Below are 13,226 nucleotides of genomic sequence, written 5' to 3' on the forward strand. Positions count from 1 at the left end.
AAACCAAAGCTGCTTGATCATGTGTGCAGGGGACCATTCAGACTGGTGCAGTGTCCCCATATAACTGACTGGATAAGAAAGAAAGCTGAGTGAGGTATGGAAAGCTCATTCCTACTGTACCTTGATTGATCTTATGTTTGTTTTCTAGGCCAAAGGTAAAGCAAACTTACGCTGTGAGCAAAAATTCTCAGGAACGCATATATTGTTGGTTATAGTCAAACCGAGAGAGACTAGCAGTTTGCCCTGAAGTTTTGTTCTGAATAGCTGGTTTTGCGAGAAATGAGTTATGAATAAATGAAAATACAGTTCAGCCTCAATTTTCCCAAATGCCATTTTATTAAAGGCAGTGGTTGTATTAAATCTGAATTCCTAACAGTGCTAGACTCTGAAATGGTCTTCCCATAGCTTGAGCCGATTCAAATTGAACTGAAAGCAGCATGTACTAAGAATATACTGGAGGGCCAAGGAGCTAAACAGGGATAACTAAGACCACTGTCAGTCTAAGACCACTGTCCAGAATATACTTTCTATTCTATTTCCCTGGCAAGGGAATGAACAACATGAAAAGCTGTGTGAAGTTTAGCACCTTTGCTTCATGGGGATTTCAGTCTGGCTCACCATTGTTGCTGGTTTCACTTGCAATTTCACATCTGTGCAAACCCAGAAAAAATCAAAGTGAAATTTGGACAAAATGAGCCAAGGTCACTTAATAGGAATAGTATTTGAAAGGGTGCAGTTCAGAAGTTAGGAGATTCTTGTTTATACATCTGATCTTCTAACAGGTTGCCCCCTTCATTGAGCTTTCATCAGCTGTCTCAAGCACAGATAACCATGGCACAGGTATCTTATCAGGTGCACTGTAAACTTAAACCCTAAAGGCTTGAAAAACAGAAGGCAAATAAAAAGCATGCAAAATGTGTTGATTTTAAAAATCTCATCATTTTGGGGGGAAGGGACCTGAGTCATGCTGTTTGAACACTTGAGGCTGGTAATACTGCAGTTCTTCTCTCACTGCTTAACATTGGCATTGCTGGCAATGAGCCAGCATACTCTAACCCTACAAAAATTACAGTGTGAAGAAGAGGCAAAGATAATTCCTCACAAATATTCCCAATCCCTCTAGGAGGTTCCCCTTCAGTAGCTTTCTAACTGGAAGGTATTCTGACAACAGTTTTCATATGAAAACAAAATACTCTGAAATGGTCTTCCCATAGCTTGAGCTAGCTTTTAGTCATGAAAGAGCTAGGAAATCTGAATCATTTTATGGTTTTGCCCTCTCATATGTCTGATTTTTTTGCATTCAAGAATATAGAAGCTGTTTTTTAAAAAACGTGAGGCTAGAGTAAACTGAAAGCAAAAATGGCATTTACTATGTACTGCATAGTACTGCAAGTCAGTCTATCCCGTAGCAAAGTCCTGAACCTAAGCCGGGCACAGTAAGTTTAGTGCAAGAATCTTTGCCTGACCCCAAAAGGCTGGCTAACTTCTGTGATTTCATTTAGAATAGAAGTACCAAGAAATGAAAGACAGTGTCTGGATTGCAATAAAGTCTTGTCCATTACTGTATTAATTCTATGATTCTAAGCCACCATGTCACTTGAAATTTCAGGTGTGCAGAGGCTTCCTGTCTATTGCAACTTTAAGAGAAAGTGACTAGGTCCTATGCTAAACACTAGAGGTTTATTTTTTCCTGTCTGCCCTTTGATATAGTGTGAGTAGCACTTCAAAATGTGTCAAAAATTGTTTTACCTCAGGAGTGGGCACTGACCGAGAAATCCGGTGATCACAGCAACTTTACAAATTTAAACAGAATGGCACTTTCTTTTCATATGAAATTCTAGCTCCATCCCACTTCTTAGCATGGGTTTTCTTCATTTTGGTGTCTTTAAAGCACTTAATGTTTCTCCTTTGGGAAAAGCATCATCTATTATTTATCTGTAGCCTCAAGCGGCTTCTTTACATGTTTCTTTCTAATGCAGCCTGCACTGTTTCAGCAGGAGAGCAAGTTTTATAAAACATAAGGGTGTTCATTAAGATGTTGTGAAAATTACATTTGTCTTTTTGTACAGATTTATTACAGATTGTTATTTTTCTAGTGCTTGATTCTCATTTTACTTTGCATATAGTAAAACCAGTATACAGTGATTTAAGAGTGCAAATTTGGAAATGCTTCCTCATGCTTTTGTTAGTGTGCTTGTTTCCCTTTCTCATACTTGTAAAATGAAGCAAACACATCTCATGTGACTTGTAATGAATCGGGCAGGCCCTGGCAATGTAGATGAGTACACGGAAAAGAGTTTTAGCTGCAGTATAAGCTTGTCACATCATAGCCTGGAAATAACATTTTGTAGGAAGGATTTTCTTTCTGTTTTCACAGAGGCCTCAAATGAAAAACATGCCAGTACTGCAGTATATCTGTCATAGATTGGGAATGTTTGTGCAGGTGTTGGTCCTGCTGGGAAAAAAGTTAAGTGGGTTCTATTGACTGAGGCTTGATCTACACTAGAAGCCTGGTCTACACTACAGGGTTAGGTCGAATTTAGCCGCATTAGGTCGATTTTAAAATGAATGCGTCCACACAACCAACCCCGTTCCATCGACTTAAAGGGCTCTTAAAATCGACTTCTGTACTCCTCCCCCGACGAAGGGATTAGCGCTAAAATCGACCTTGCTGGGTCGAATTTGGGGTAGTGCTGACGCAAATTGACGGTACTGGCCTTCGGGAGCTATCCCAGGGTGGTCCAATGTGACCGTTCTGGACAGCACTTTGAACTTCGATGCACTAGCCAGGTACACAGGAAAAGCTCCAGGAACTTTTGAATTTAATTTCATGTTTGGTTAGCGTGGCAAACTCAGCAGCACTCAGCAGCACAGGTGACCATGCAGTCCCCCCAGAATCATAGAGCATAGAATGTTTCTACGCTCCCCCTATCATCTCCGTCCCTGAGGTTATTGCAGATTAGAAGGCGATGACATGTTTTCCGAGCTCATGCAGTCCTCCCGCACTGATAGGGCACAGCTTAATGCATGGAAGCATTCAGTGGCAGAGGCCAGGAAAGAATTAAGTGAGCGCGAAGAGCGGAGGCAGGACACGATGCTGAGGAAAGCCAGCAAGAGCACAGACCCCCGCTGCATCCATTGTATAACTGCCTACCCTCCTCCCCATGTTCCATAGCTTCCTCACCTAGATGCCCAAGAACGCGGGGGGGAGGTTCCGGGCACCTAGCCACTCCATTCCAGAGGATGGCCCACGCAACAGAAGGCTCTCATTCAAACAGTATGATTTTTAGTGTGGCTACAATAAGCAATGTGGCCGTGGCCTTCCCTCCTCCCCCAGCTCACCCGGGCTACCTTGTCCTTTCTCATTTTTTTTTAATTAATAAAGAAAGAATGCATGGTTTCAAAACAATAGTTACTTTATTTCGAAGGGGGGGAGGGTGGTTGGCTTACAGGGAATTAAAATCAACAAAGGGGGCGGGTTTGCATCAAGGAGAAATACACACAACTGTCACACCATAGCCTGGCCAGTCATGAAACTGGTTTTTAAAGCCTCTCTGATGTGCAGCGCGCCTTGCTGTGCTCTTCTAATCGCCCTGGTGTCTGGCTGCTCAAAATTGGATGTCAGGTGATTTGCCTCAACCTCCCACCCCACCATAAATGTCTTCCCCCTTATTCTCACAGATATTATGGAGCACACAGCAAGCAGCAGTAACAATGGGAATGTTGATTGCACTGAGGTCTGACCTAGTCAGCAAACAGCGCCAGCGAGCTTTTAAAGTGTGTGACGGTGAGATGAGTGGGCTCCATGCTTGCCGTGCTATGGCGTCTGCATGGGTAACCCAGGAAAAAAGGCGCGAAACGCTTGTCAGCTGTTGCTGTCATGGAGGGAGGGGCGACTGACGACATGTACCCAAAACTATCCACGACAATGTTTTTGCCCCATCAGGCATTGGGAGCTTAACCCAGAATTCCAGTGGGTGGCGGAGACTACGGGAACTGTGGGATAGCTACCCACTGTGCCCCGCTCTGTGGTCTGGGTCATAGTCAGTCTAGCATGATTGACAGGTTTAACTTCTGCTATCTTGTGCTGCTGCTTCAGCATCAGTAATGAGATCTCTGTCATTGTAAAGATGAGATTTACAGTTTAAAAATCTCTTGCTTCCAGACCTGGAAGCTTCTTAGATATTAGACTTTAAAGTTGGGACATTTTTAGGAGGTTTCAAAAGTTTTATTTACTTACTTTCCCTTTTCTCTTGGTACTGTACAGCTGAACTTGTACTAACTAAGGCACCTAGGTTTACAGGTGGAGGAACACAACAAAAAAGAGTCTCAATAAAATTATTTTAAATGCAAAAAGAATTTCTAAAATAGTTTTCCCCCTGTGAGATTTTTCCCCCTGTAAAATGCATTGCATACAGCGTGGATGATGGCTTGGTGTAGTATAAAAGATTTTAGAAGGAACTGAGTATGTGTAGTTTGGAAAAGAGGAGATTAAGGGGGGACATAATAGCGATCTTCAAATACTTGAAATGTTGCTATAAAAAATGGAGAAAAGTTGTTCTCTCTTGCCACATAGAGCAGAACAAGAGGAAATGGGTTCAAACTACTGCATAGCAGATTTAGATTAAATCTCAGCAAAAACTTCCTAACTGTAAGAACAGTAGGACAATGGAACAGTCTGCCTTGGGAGGTTGTGGAAGTGCCTTCACTGGAGGTTTTCAAAAGGAGGCTGGGTAACCACCTGCCTTGGATGGTTTAGACACAACAAATCCTGCATCTTGGCGGGGGGCTAGACTCTATGACCCTTGCAGTCCTTTCTAACCCTATGGTTCCATGATTTGGTCCACGCTTGTTTGGGGTGAGCTTACATAATTCACTCATGGTTTTGCTGCTCATGAGCAAGTATAATGCAAACTTTTCAGTTTATTAATAAAGCCACACCATAATCTCACTCACACATATAGACAGACACAAACATACACTGCATTTTATATTTGAGAAATTATTGTGGCTACACACACACATCTACACAAAATATCTAAAAATGAAGGTCCGTTTTGCTATTACTAATTTAGTTCCTGATGTACGGATAACATGCTTTAAAATGTTACGTTGTCAAAAATGTATGTCGGTTCAGTAAGGCGAATACAATTTTGAATGCACTAAATGAGAAATTGTGACCTTTTAAAAAATATATCCATAAAACTATGAAAATGTTTATCATTTTGCTCTGAGCTATTTAGAGTATAATGCTTTTTTTGTTTTACAAATATGATTGTGTGATTTTCTTTAAAATGTGCAATCGTGGTAAGTTCAGCCAGCTAAATCAACAATCTGTAATGCATCTTTTTGTTTCAATGATATTTTAATTGAGGGTATATTTTCAAGGCCAGTGAAATGTTTGTCTTTCTGGCAGCTTCTAGCTCAATACATGGATTCATCATGTGGACAAAGTATCATTTAGTTAAAGTGCACTTCAGTGCCAGAACCAAGAATTATTTCCCATCAGCTTCCATTCTAATTGGGTTTTAGTGTTATAAAACAATGTGCAATCCAATTAAGTTATTCTGTAACAAGTGTTAGAAGGGTGCTGCTTAAAGACCTACAGTAAATGTAGGCAGATGTTCAGTGATTAAGGATCTCAGCTTTCATCCAGTGAAATATTTTGATATTTTTGTGTGTGCGCGCACCTGTTGGAAATGCAGAAGTACAGTCTCAGAGATATCCATCAGTAAGAGAATATATTATGACAATGACATTGTGCAAGTTAAAGTAATTTTGTAAATGTAGATGACTAAAGACCTTGCTGCTAATCGTGGGGATTTTGTCTGTTCCTTTTTCCCCCGCTCATTCTTCAAAGAACCCTCAGAGAATTTGGCAGATTCAGAACCTTGGACAGAGCGGGAGAGAGAATGGCTGTAATAAACAGTGTCTGCAAAAGAAAGATGCCCAGAATGAACACACAGCCTGCTAAAATAGTAGGCTGGGTATTCAGCCTTAATAAGACAAGGGATTCTATGAGCGCTAAAGGATTTGTGAGCAGTGGATGTTGTGCAGTAATTGCCGCAAATTGATAAGTAATGTTCAGTTCCGTTGGTTGGTTGGCTGAGAGATTTAGAGTGCATAATATTAATTCCAGAGTACTGACGCTCTTTAGATATTGAAATTGAATGTTCAAAAGATGCTTTCAAAATTATTAATTTTCTAATTAAGGGGAAAATATCCCAGCAAGTCTCTATTAGTTGGTGAAGGCCCACTGCTGCTTTTCAGTACATTCTTTGGCAAGGCATGAAAATTAAAAGTTAAATACCGCATTAGGTTTTCAAGCAGGTCTTGATAAGGGTTATTTTCAGAACTGATGCTTAATTTGGTGACTTTTGGCATTCACGAAAGTGAGACATAATGACTGTCATGTATTTTAAATCTATGGGGTTTATTTGTAAATAGGTACAAATTTCAAGAGCAACTAAGTGACTTAGGAGCATAAGTCCCATTGATTTTCACTGGATTTTAGGCTCCTGTGTCACTTAGATGCTTCTGAAAATGTTACCCCCCAAAATTACCTATATTACAGATATAGCATTGATTCCCATTTGCCTTCTAACTTGCTAATACTTCCGCTATATGTATTGTTATGGCGGGCGTCACCAGGAGGTGGTACTACGCATAGTCTTCCAAGGTCTTTTTCTTAGCATGTGAGCAATTGTACGGTCTTTGTTATGTAAGGTGCTGGGTAGAGGAAGCTGTGGCTTGGCAGAGGGGAGATAGCATTTGATTATGTTTTCATTAATCATTTTAAAAGTTTGGGCATGATTGTGCCTTGTCCTGCATGCCCATGCAGGTAATAAGGGGTTGTAAGGTGCCTCCATACTCTCCTACAGCACTGCAGATGTTGTATTGCAGGTAACAGTGTAAGGGAAGAAGCAGCCTCTGCAGAGCTGCTGCTTCCCCTCCCATGCTGATGAATGGGAAGAGAGTAGGTGAGAGTGGGGACAGGTGGAGCCTTGGGCTGTCTCTGGGGCCATCTCCCACCACCCAGGGAAGGGGAAACCTGGGAGACAGATTGACTGTGAGGCACAATCTCCTTCACAGGCTGTTCCTGATGCAGCACAACAATGCCACAATTCAGCCCTTTATTTAAAATTGAATTTATCCTGCTGTAAAGCTAGAGATGGGCCTGAGCTGCAAAGTTGGGAAATGAAGATGAGCATTCCATTACTCCAGATATATCAAGGTCAACACCTTGGAGTCTCTTGCTTACAACATTTATTTCACACAGTATGTCATGCCACAACACTAAGCCACACAGAAATTTGAAGTTATATATGTTTCTGGTGAGTCCATTTCTCTCTGCCATTGTTATCCCACGAACAGTTCCTGTCATAGCATTATCCTCCATAATGGCAACTATGGCATCATCTATCTTCCCATTATGCACCATTAAAGTCATTTGTTCCGTATGGCTAATGTCAGGTGTGCAGTCTAGAATAACAGAGTAATATCTTGCTGACTTCAGATCTGCCACAATCTTCTGTTTGACTTTTGTTGCCAGTAACTGTATGATCTCATTTTGAATTGTTTTTCCAAGGTAGTGGTGTGTGTACATTTCTTGGGTGGTGACTCTTCTTAGATGCTCCTGGATTACAGCATCAAACTCAGCCATCAGCTCCACAATTTTAAGGAAGTTTCCATCGTTTGGCACATACAGCTGATCTGAAGTCCCACGCAAGTGCTAGGTTTTGGGGAGCAAGCATTCTCACAATGGCAATGAGCCTTTTCAGAACATTTTGCATCAGTAAAGAGGCTCTCTGATGCAATCTTCTGTTGATGCTGATCATCTATGGTGGCCTTTAACCTTAGTCTCATCTCAAGCTCTTTCCCCTCTGGAAAGAGCTCTCTGGTTATTTGCTGCCTTCTCATGGCATTCCAGATTTCTAGCCAGATTTTTCCAGTCCTTTGTTCCTGTAGAACCCAATGTGGCTGGAACATTAGATTGGAAGAGTTTGCAACAAAAACAGTATGCAGCAGTCTGGGTTTTTGAGTACATAAGCCATGACCTCTCCACTTTGTCACCATTGGGGATTTCACGCCAGTAATATGTTGGATGGAAACTTCTATTTTTCATTGTCTTTGGGGAACATGAAGTTTTTCACTTGCTGTGGCCCATGCAGTACAAGGAAGTCCCTCAGGCTACTGCTCAAGTGGGTCCACAGTCCTGGATCATCTAGACTTAAGGAACTAAACTCAGCAGAAGCTGTTTATTGCACCTCCACCACACTCTTCTCTGAGCTACACTTTTCTTCAGGAATGTGCATGGTTACATCCATTTGAGATGGAGATATGGATGCTGCAGTAGCTGCCAGGTCACCTGCACTCTGACTAACTGGAAGATCAGGCATCTCCTCACCACTCACATCCTCACTGGGGCCGGGAGGCTCACCGTGAACATTTGTGTCTATGTATTTCAGGAGAGCTCCTTCCTGCTTAGATAGAAAAGCATCCTTTGCTTGCTTTCTTTTTCTGAATGCTGCCCCAGAGGGGCGTTTTCTTCTTTCACTCATGACTATTGTTCTGTGCCAGCTATAGTGGCTCTCAACACTCAGTTGAAGGGGACAAATTAGCAGGTTGGTAGCAGGGCCTGAGTGAAAGAAGATATCAGCGTCTTAAGGTCCTAACTGGCTCCTACTACTTCAGTTGACTGCCTGTTCTCCTCAAGTGTGTTCAGGGAAGCAGCAGGAAATAGGAAGCATCCTGAGAAGTTGGTGTTAATCAGTTCAGGTTCCTGGGGGTGCTACAGAGGTACATAAGAGGATCCTCCTCCCTCTCCCTGCAGCTCCTGCTGCTTTGTTATTCCCTCTCACCTTTTCTCCTGCCTGCCTGTTATGTCTCTTGTGCCCTCTTTCCTCCATCACAGCACTCCGCCATCTCTATGCATCTAGAGCAGAGAGAATACATATGCACCAGCAGCAGACAATTTTCTACACTCTGGGTCCTAGTGGGGCATCCCCTTCCCCCCCACACACAGTCTGGCACCTGAGGGGGCTGCCTCAGTTCGCCTCATGGTAAGGCCAGCCCTGCCCACAGGTTTTGAAATCGATACAAATGTACTAACAATTTTTCATTCTTAACATTAATAACATTCTCACACCAATCAGTATTTATACAATGAAAAGCTTTACTTCCCTGCCTCGCAGATCCAATCCTGGGAGGTGCTGAGCCCCACTACCTGGCAAACTGAAGTTGTTGGGGGTAAAGGTGCTCACTGCTCCCAATCACATCAGTGTGAGAGTTGCGGGGGCTCAGTGATGCCAGGATCAGGGCTTTAGCTGAAAGCTGAAGGTTAATACGGGGACACACTGAAGAGAGTGAAAGGTATATTTCAGAGAGTGACTTGCATAAAAATTATATTCTGCTGAAACTCAAATTCAAATCCTACAGGCAGATTAAGAGCACAGGAATTACAAAGGTTTGGGGATCTACAGCCATACAATGCACATTTCTTCGTGTAGTTGAATTTTAATATTGTGCTGGAGGGATGTTGGTGGCTACTAATAAATACGTCTTTGATCTATAGGTAAACACATACATCCCTGAAACTGATAGACATGCTAGCCACCTTTCATTGAGGCCAAATCAAAGAAGCATTTGAGCTTATTTATGGAGCAAGGTAACTGAAACAATAGAGAAGCCACTGCCCAAGGCACAGAGTCACATGAGAAGGCGTGAGCAAGAACTCACTCAGGGACAATGAGGGGTTTGCTTGGGACTGATGGGAAGAGCAGGGGTGGCAGCATTGACTGATAGAGCTGTGTGTGTCAGAAGTAAAAGCGAGCAGATAGTGTGAGTTTGGCCCTGGGAGGAAGCCAAGAGAGAGCTTCTTTTGGGAAGAGTGATGGCTGGAGAGGCAGGCATGGAAACTGTGAGCAAGCAAACTGCCTGCTGTTGTTTTTCCCTACAGAGAAACAGGATTCCAGGTACATTGTTTGTAAATAAACAGGATTGCACCAAAGAAATATCTGACTCTATCATCAGTGTCTCTTCCTAACAGAAACAAACCAACAAGGCCCTGAATATTGCCTAACCGCTCCGGCAACAATATGCAGCAGTTCTAAAGTCTATAAGGCTGGAGTCTCATTTATACTAAGGAACTATACTGGTCTAACAATGTGTAGGTGGTCTTAAAATGGATATACTGCCAGAGGGGTATAAAGGGACCTTAGCATAAATGAGAATCCCACCCTATAGTGCTACAATATTAAGTTACAGTGAATTTAAATAACAGAAAACAGTACTAGTTTTCTGCCCTTTTACTGATTTATTGCTATTAGACAGCTAATTGCAATCTGGCTGAGTCCTAACCTGTGTGGATACAGTTTGATACCTTCAGGACTCTGAGGCTTCATTAGCTTATCATATTCTAAATTATTTTACATTCCCAATTATACCATGATGGCCATTTAGTCTCCTGAGTGATCTAACTGCCTAAAAATCCATTAAGCAAGAGGACCTTGCGGAGTGCCTGTATATTATGAGTCACAAGCCTGTAACCGCTCTAGGGGCCCAAACACGCCTTCTGAGTGGAAAAACTCGCTGGAAGGGATCCTGTGAGAGGAAAACTCCATGAATGCCTCCCAATTGTTTGTGTGTGCGGTGGAAAGATATTATGTCCCCTTAGAACAACCAAGGAGTTCTGCTCTAAGAAACTATGAATCCCTTTCTGAGGACCATTTACACCAGCTCTGTGGCCAATTGTCCTTTCTCTGGTACTCAGCCAGGGCTTTCTCTACCAGCTACTGTGCCCGTCCAGGAAGTCAGGTGGGGAGCATGCAGTGCAAAAATGTGAAAGCTAACACAGCCATAGGCTGCTGGATTGTGTGTGTGTGTGTGTGTGTGTGTGTGTGTGTGTGTATTCTGCACAGCACTGGATGGAAAATTCCCTTCTGGACTTGCCCATACTTCCTCTGGTGCCCCAGCCTGACCCCTTCTCTAACCACAGATCCCTGACTGAAGAGTGTTTAGTGGCATGTAAATAGCTAACCCTCCTCCATGAGCAAAGAATGAGATTCACATATGGGTGGTCCCCTCTATGCATCTCAGGGGAATGATCAGGTCCAAAAAGTGTGCCTATAATTCATGTATAATTTGATTTCTCGAAACATAGTTCTGCTTTTAGGAAAAAAAGAGTTGAATCTGATAACTAGTCTAGAAAACTCACTGGCCATTCAGATTCCTTGTTTTATCCTCCCAGTTTAAAAAGGAAATTTAGATTAATGTATTTTAGGGACTATACCAGATTGGTGCAGTTAGCCAATAAACCGTCTGTACTGCCATCAAGTCACCACCAAGAGTTCCCCTAATCAAAAATTCAGCTTCAGACCCTCACGAGTACAGCTGGGTGGCTAATCCATACCAGAGAATCTATCAGACAAATCTCACCTTTCTTCGTGAATTTTCCAAGGACAGTTTGTGAATTTCTAAAACATATTCTTTGTTCGACAAATAATTTCTTTAGCTAACTCTTTGTCTTTAGATTATTTGTGACTAGTTCGTTGTGTGTATCTGATCAAAAAAACCATGCCAGTTCACATTTCCTTTAGATTTGAGTTTCAGCTGATTTAATGGCTCATCCTGCGATAGAGTGGCTAAGAAGGAGAATCTGATATCTTTTCTTGAACCAATGCAAACATTACTTAATGGACTGAATCTGTGCATGGGGGAGGGGAAGTAGTTTCTTCAGGTCAAGAGCACAATCAACAGCCATTTTAACCAACTTGTATAAATACAGTGGATTCAAGCATTTTTTCAAAATGTTTACAATAAACTAATAAAAAATGCATGAAATAGATTTGCATGAGTAAAGGCTGAAAGCATCATAAAGAAAGTTTTGTGTCCAAGCATTCAAAGTTAGAATTATCACTCCAATAGAGAACTCCCAGATTGCAATACAGAGACACCACTAGGAGAGAGCAACGGACACAGAAAGGAGTTTATATCTCCTTCCATTCCAAGTTCAGATGACTTAAAACCAACAAATCATATGTTGTTTTTTTCTATCAGTTACCATCTGTGTTTTGGATTTTAAGTGAATTTGTTTCCCTGAACAAAAGAAAACAAAACATTTGGTGGCCAAAAATGAGTAGAGAGGTGGTCTTCAAAAAAGATATTTTTCCCATTGTGGTTTGTACCACCATTTAGTCTAATTATCCCTATCATCTCACTCTTCATATTGTGATTTTTTTTTTCAGAGGAAAGCAAATATAAGCATTTCTCTTCAAGAAAAAAGAACTAAGTTGGAAATGATACAAAAAGCAGCACTGGCCGTCAGTACACTTACAAAAGCTTGTTGGCAACAAAATAAGACATAAAGAGACACTTAAAATCTAATCAGTTTGAAAAAAAACGAACTCAATGTTTAGGTTGTACTCCTGTCTTTGATCCCACTGCCAATTCATATTAGCTTTTTGTGAACATTTGTGCTAGCAATCTGATAAGAATTACATTCACCTAGTCCGAGAAAAGAATGATGATGAAGATGGGGTTTCTGTTTTTTTTTCTACTCAGAAATAAGAAATGCAACTCAGATTTCAAACAACAAAACTAAAAATAAACTACCTTCCTGAAAAATTGTCAAATACTTTCATGTTGTGAATAGATTCAAGACAATCACAATCTGTCTGTGGACATTCGAAGAACAAAAAAAGGTGAAATTATTCATATAAATGGTTTGTTATGAATTACACATCGGTTTCTAATAACTAAGCATGTACTTTATTTCTATTTGACTTGTACAATGTTTGTTACTAGAGTGTCTGGCTCAAGAACTGTACATGTGAAAGACAATCTATGCTGGAAGACCCCGAGAACTGTTAAAAGGTTTTGTTTTTGTTTTAAATTCAGATGGTCTTGTTTGGTTGTTGTTGTTTTTTAATTATGATGGTCCATATGGGGGGATAATTGTTGTAGAAGGAGTGGATTTTCAGGATGGGTAACAAGGAAGAAAGTAGGACGCCTCCGGGACACTGAGCTAAGAAAGTTTGGTGGGGGAGTGGCACTATATGTGAAAGAAAGCATAGAGTCAAATATAGCAAAAATCTTAAATGAATCAGTCTTTACCATAGAATCTCTATGTATTGATATTCCATGCTTAAATAATAAGAATATAGCCATGGGAATATACTACTGACCACCTGCCCAGGATGGTGGCAGTGATTGTGAATTACTCAGGG

The 13,226-nt window shown here is 41.4% G+C and overlaps 1 protein-coding gene across 3 annotated transcripts in view; it reads left to right on the forward strand.

The window, feature by feature from the left end:
• DLGAP1 (DLG associated protein 1) overlaps positions 1-13,226 on the forward strand; it is a 633,130-nt gene that overhangs the window by 363,166 nt on the left and 256,738 nt on the right. The window lies entirely within an intron of this gene.

Source organism: Chrysemys picta, chromosome 2 (genome assembly GCF_011386835.1).
Source record: "Chrysemys picta bellii isolate R12L10 chromosome 2, ASM1138683v2, whole genome shotgun sequence".
In the NCBI taxonomy this organism is placed as follows: domain Eukaryota; kingdom Metazoa; phylum Chordata; order Testudines; family Emydidae; genus Chrysemys; species Chrysemys picta.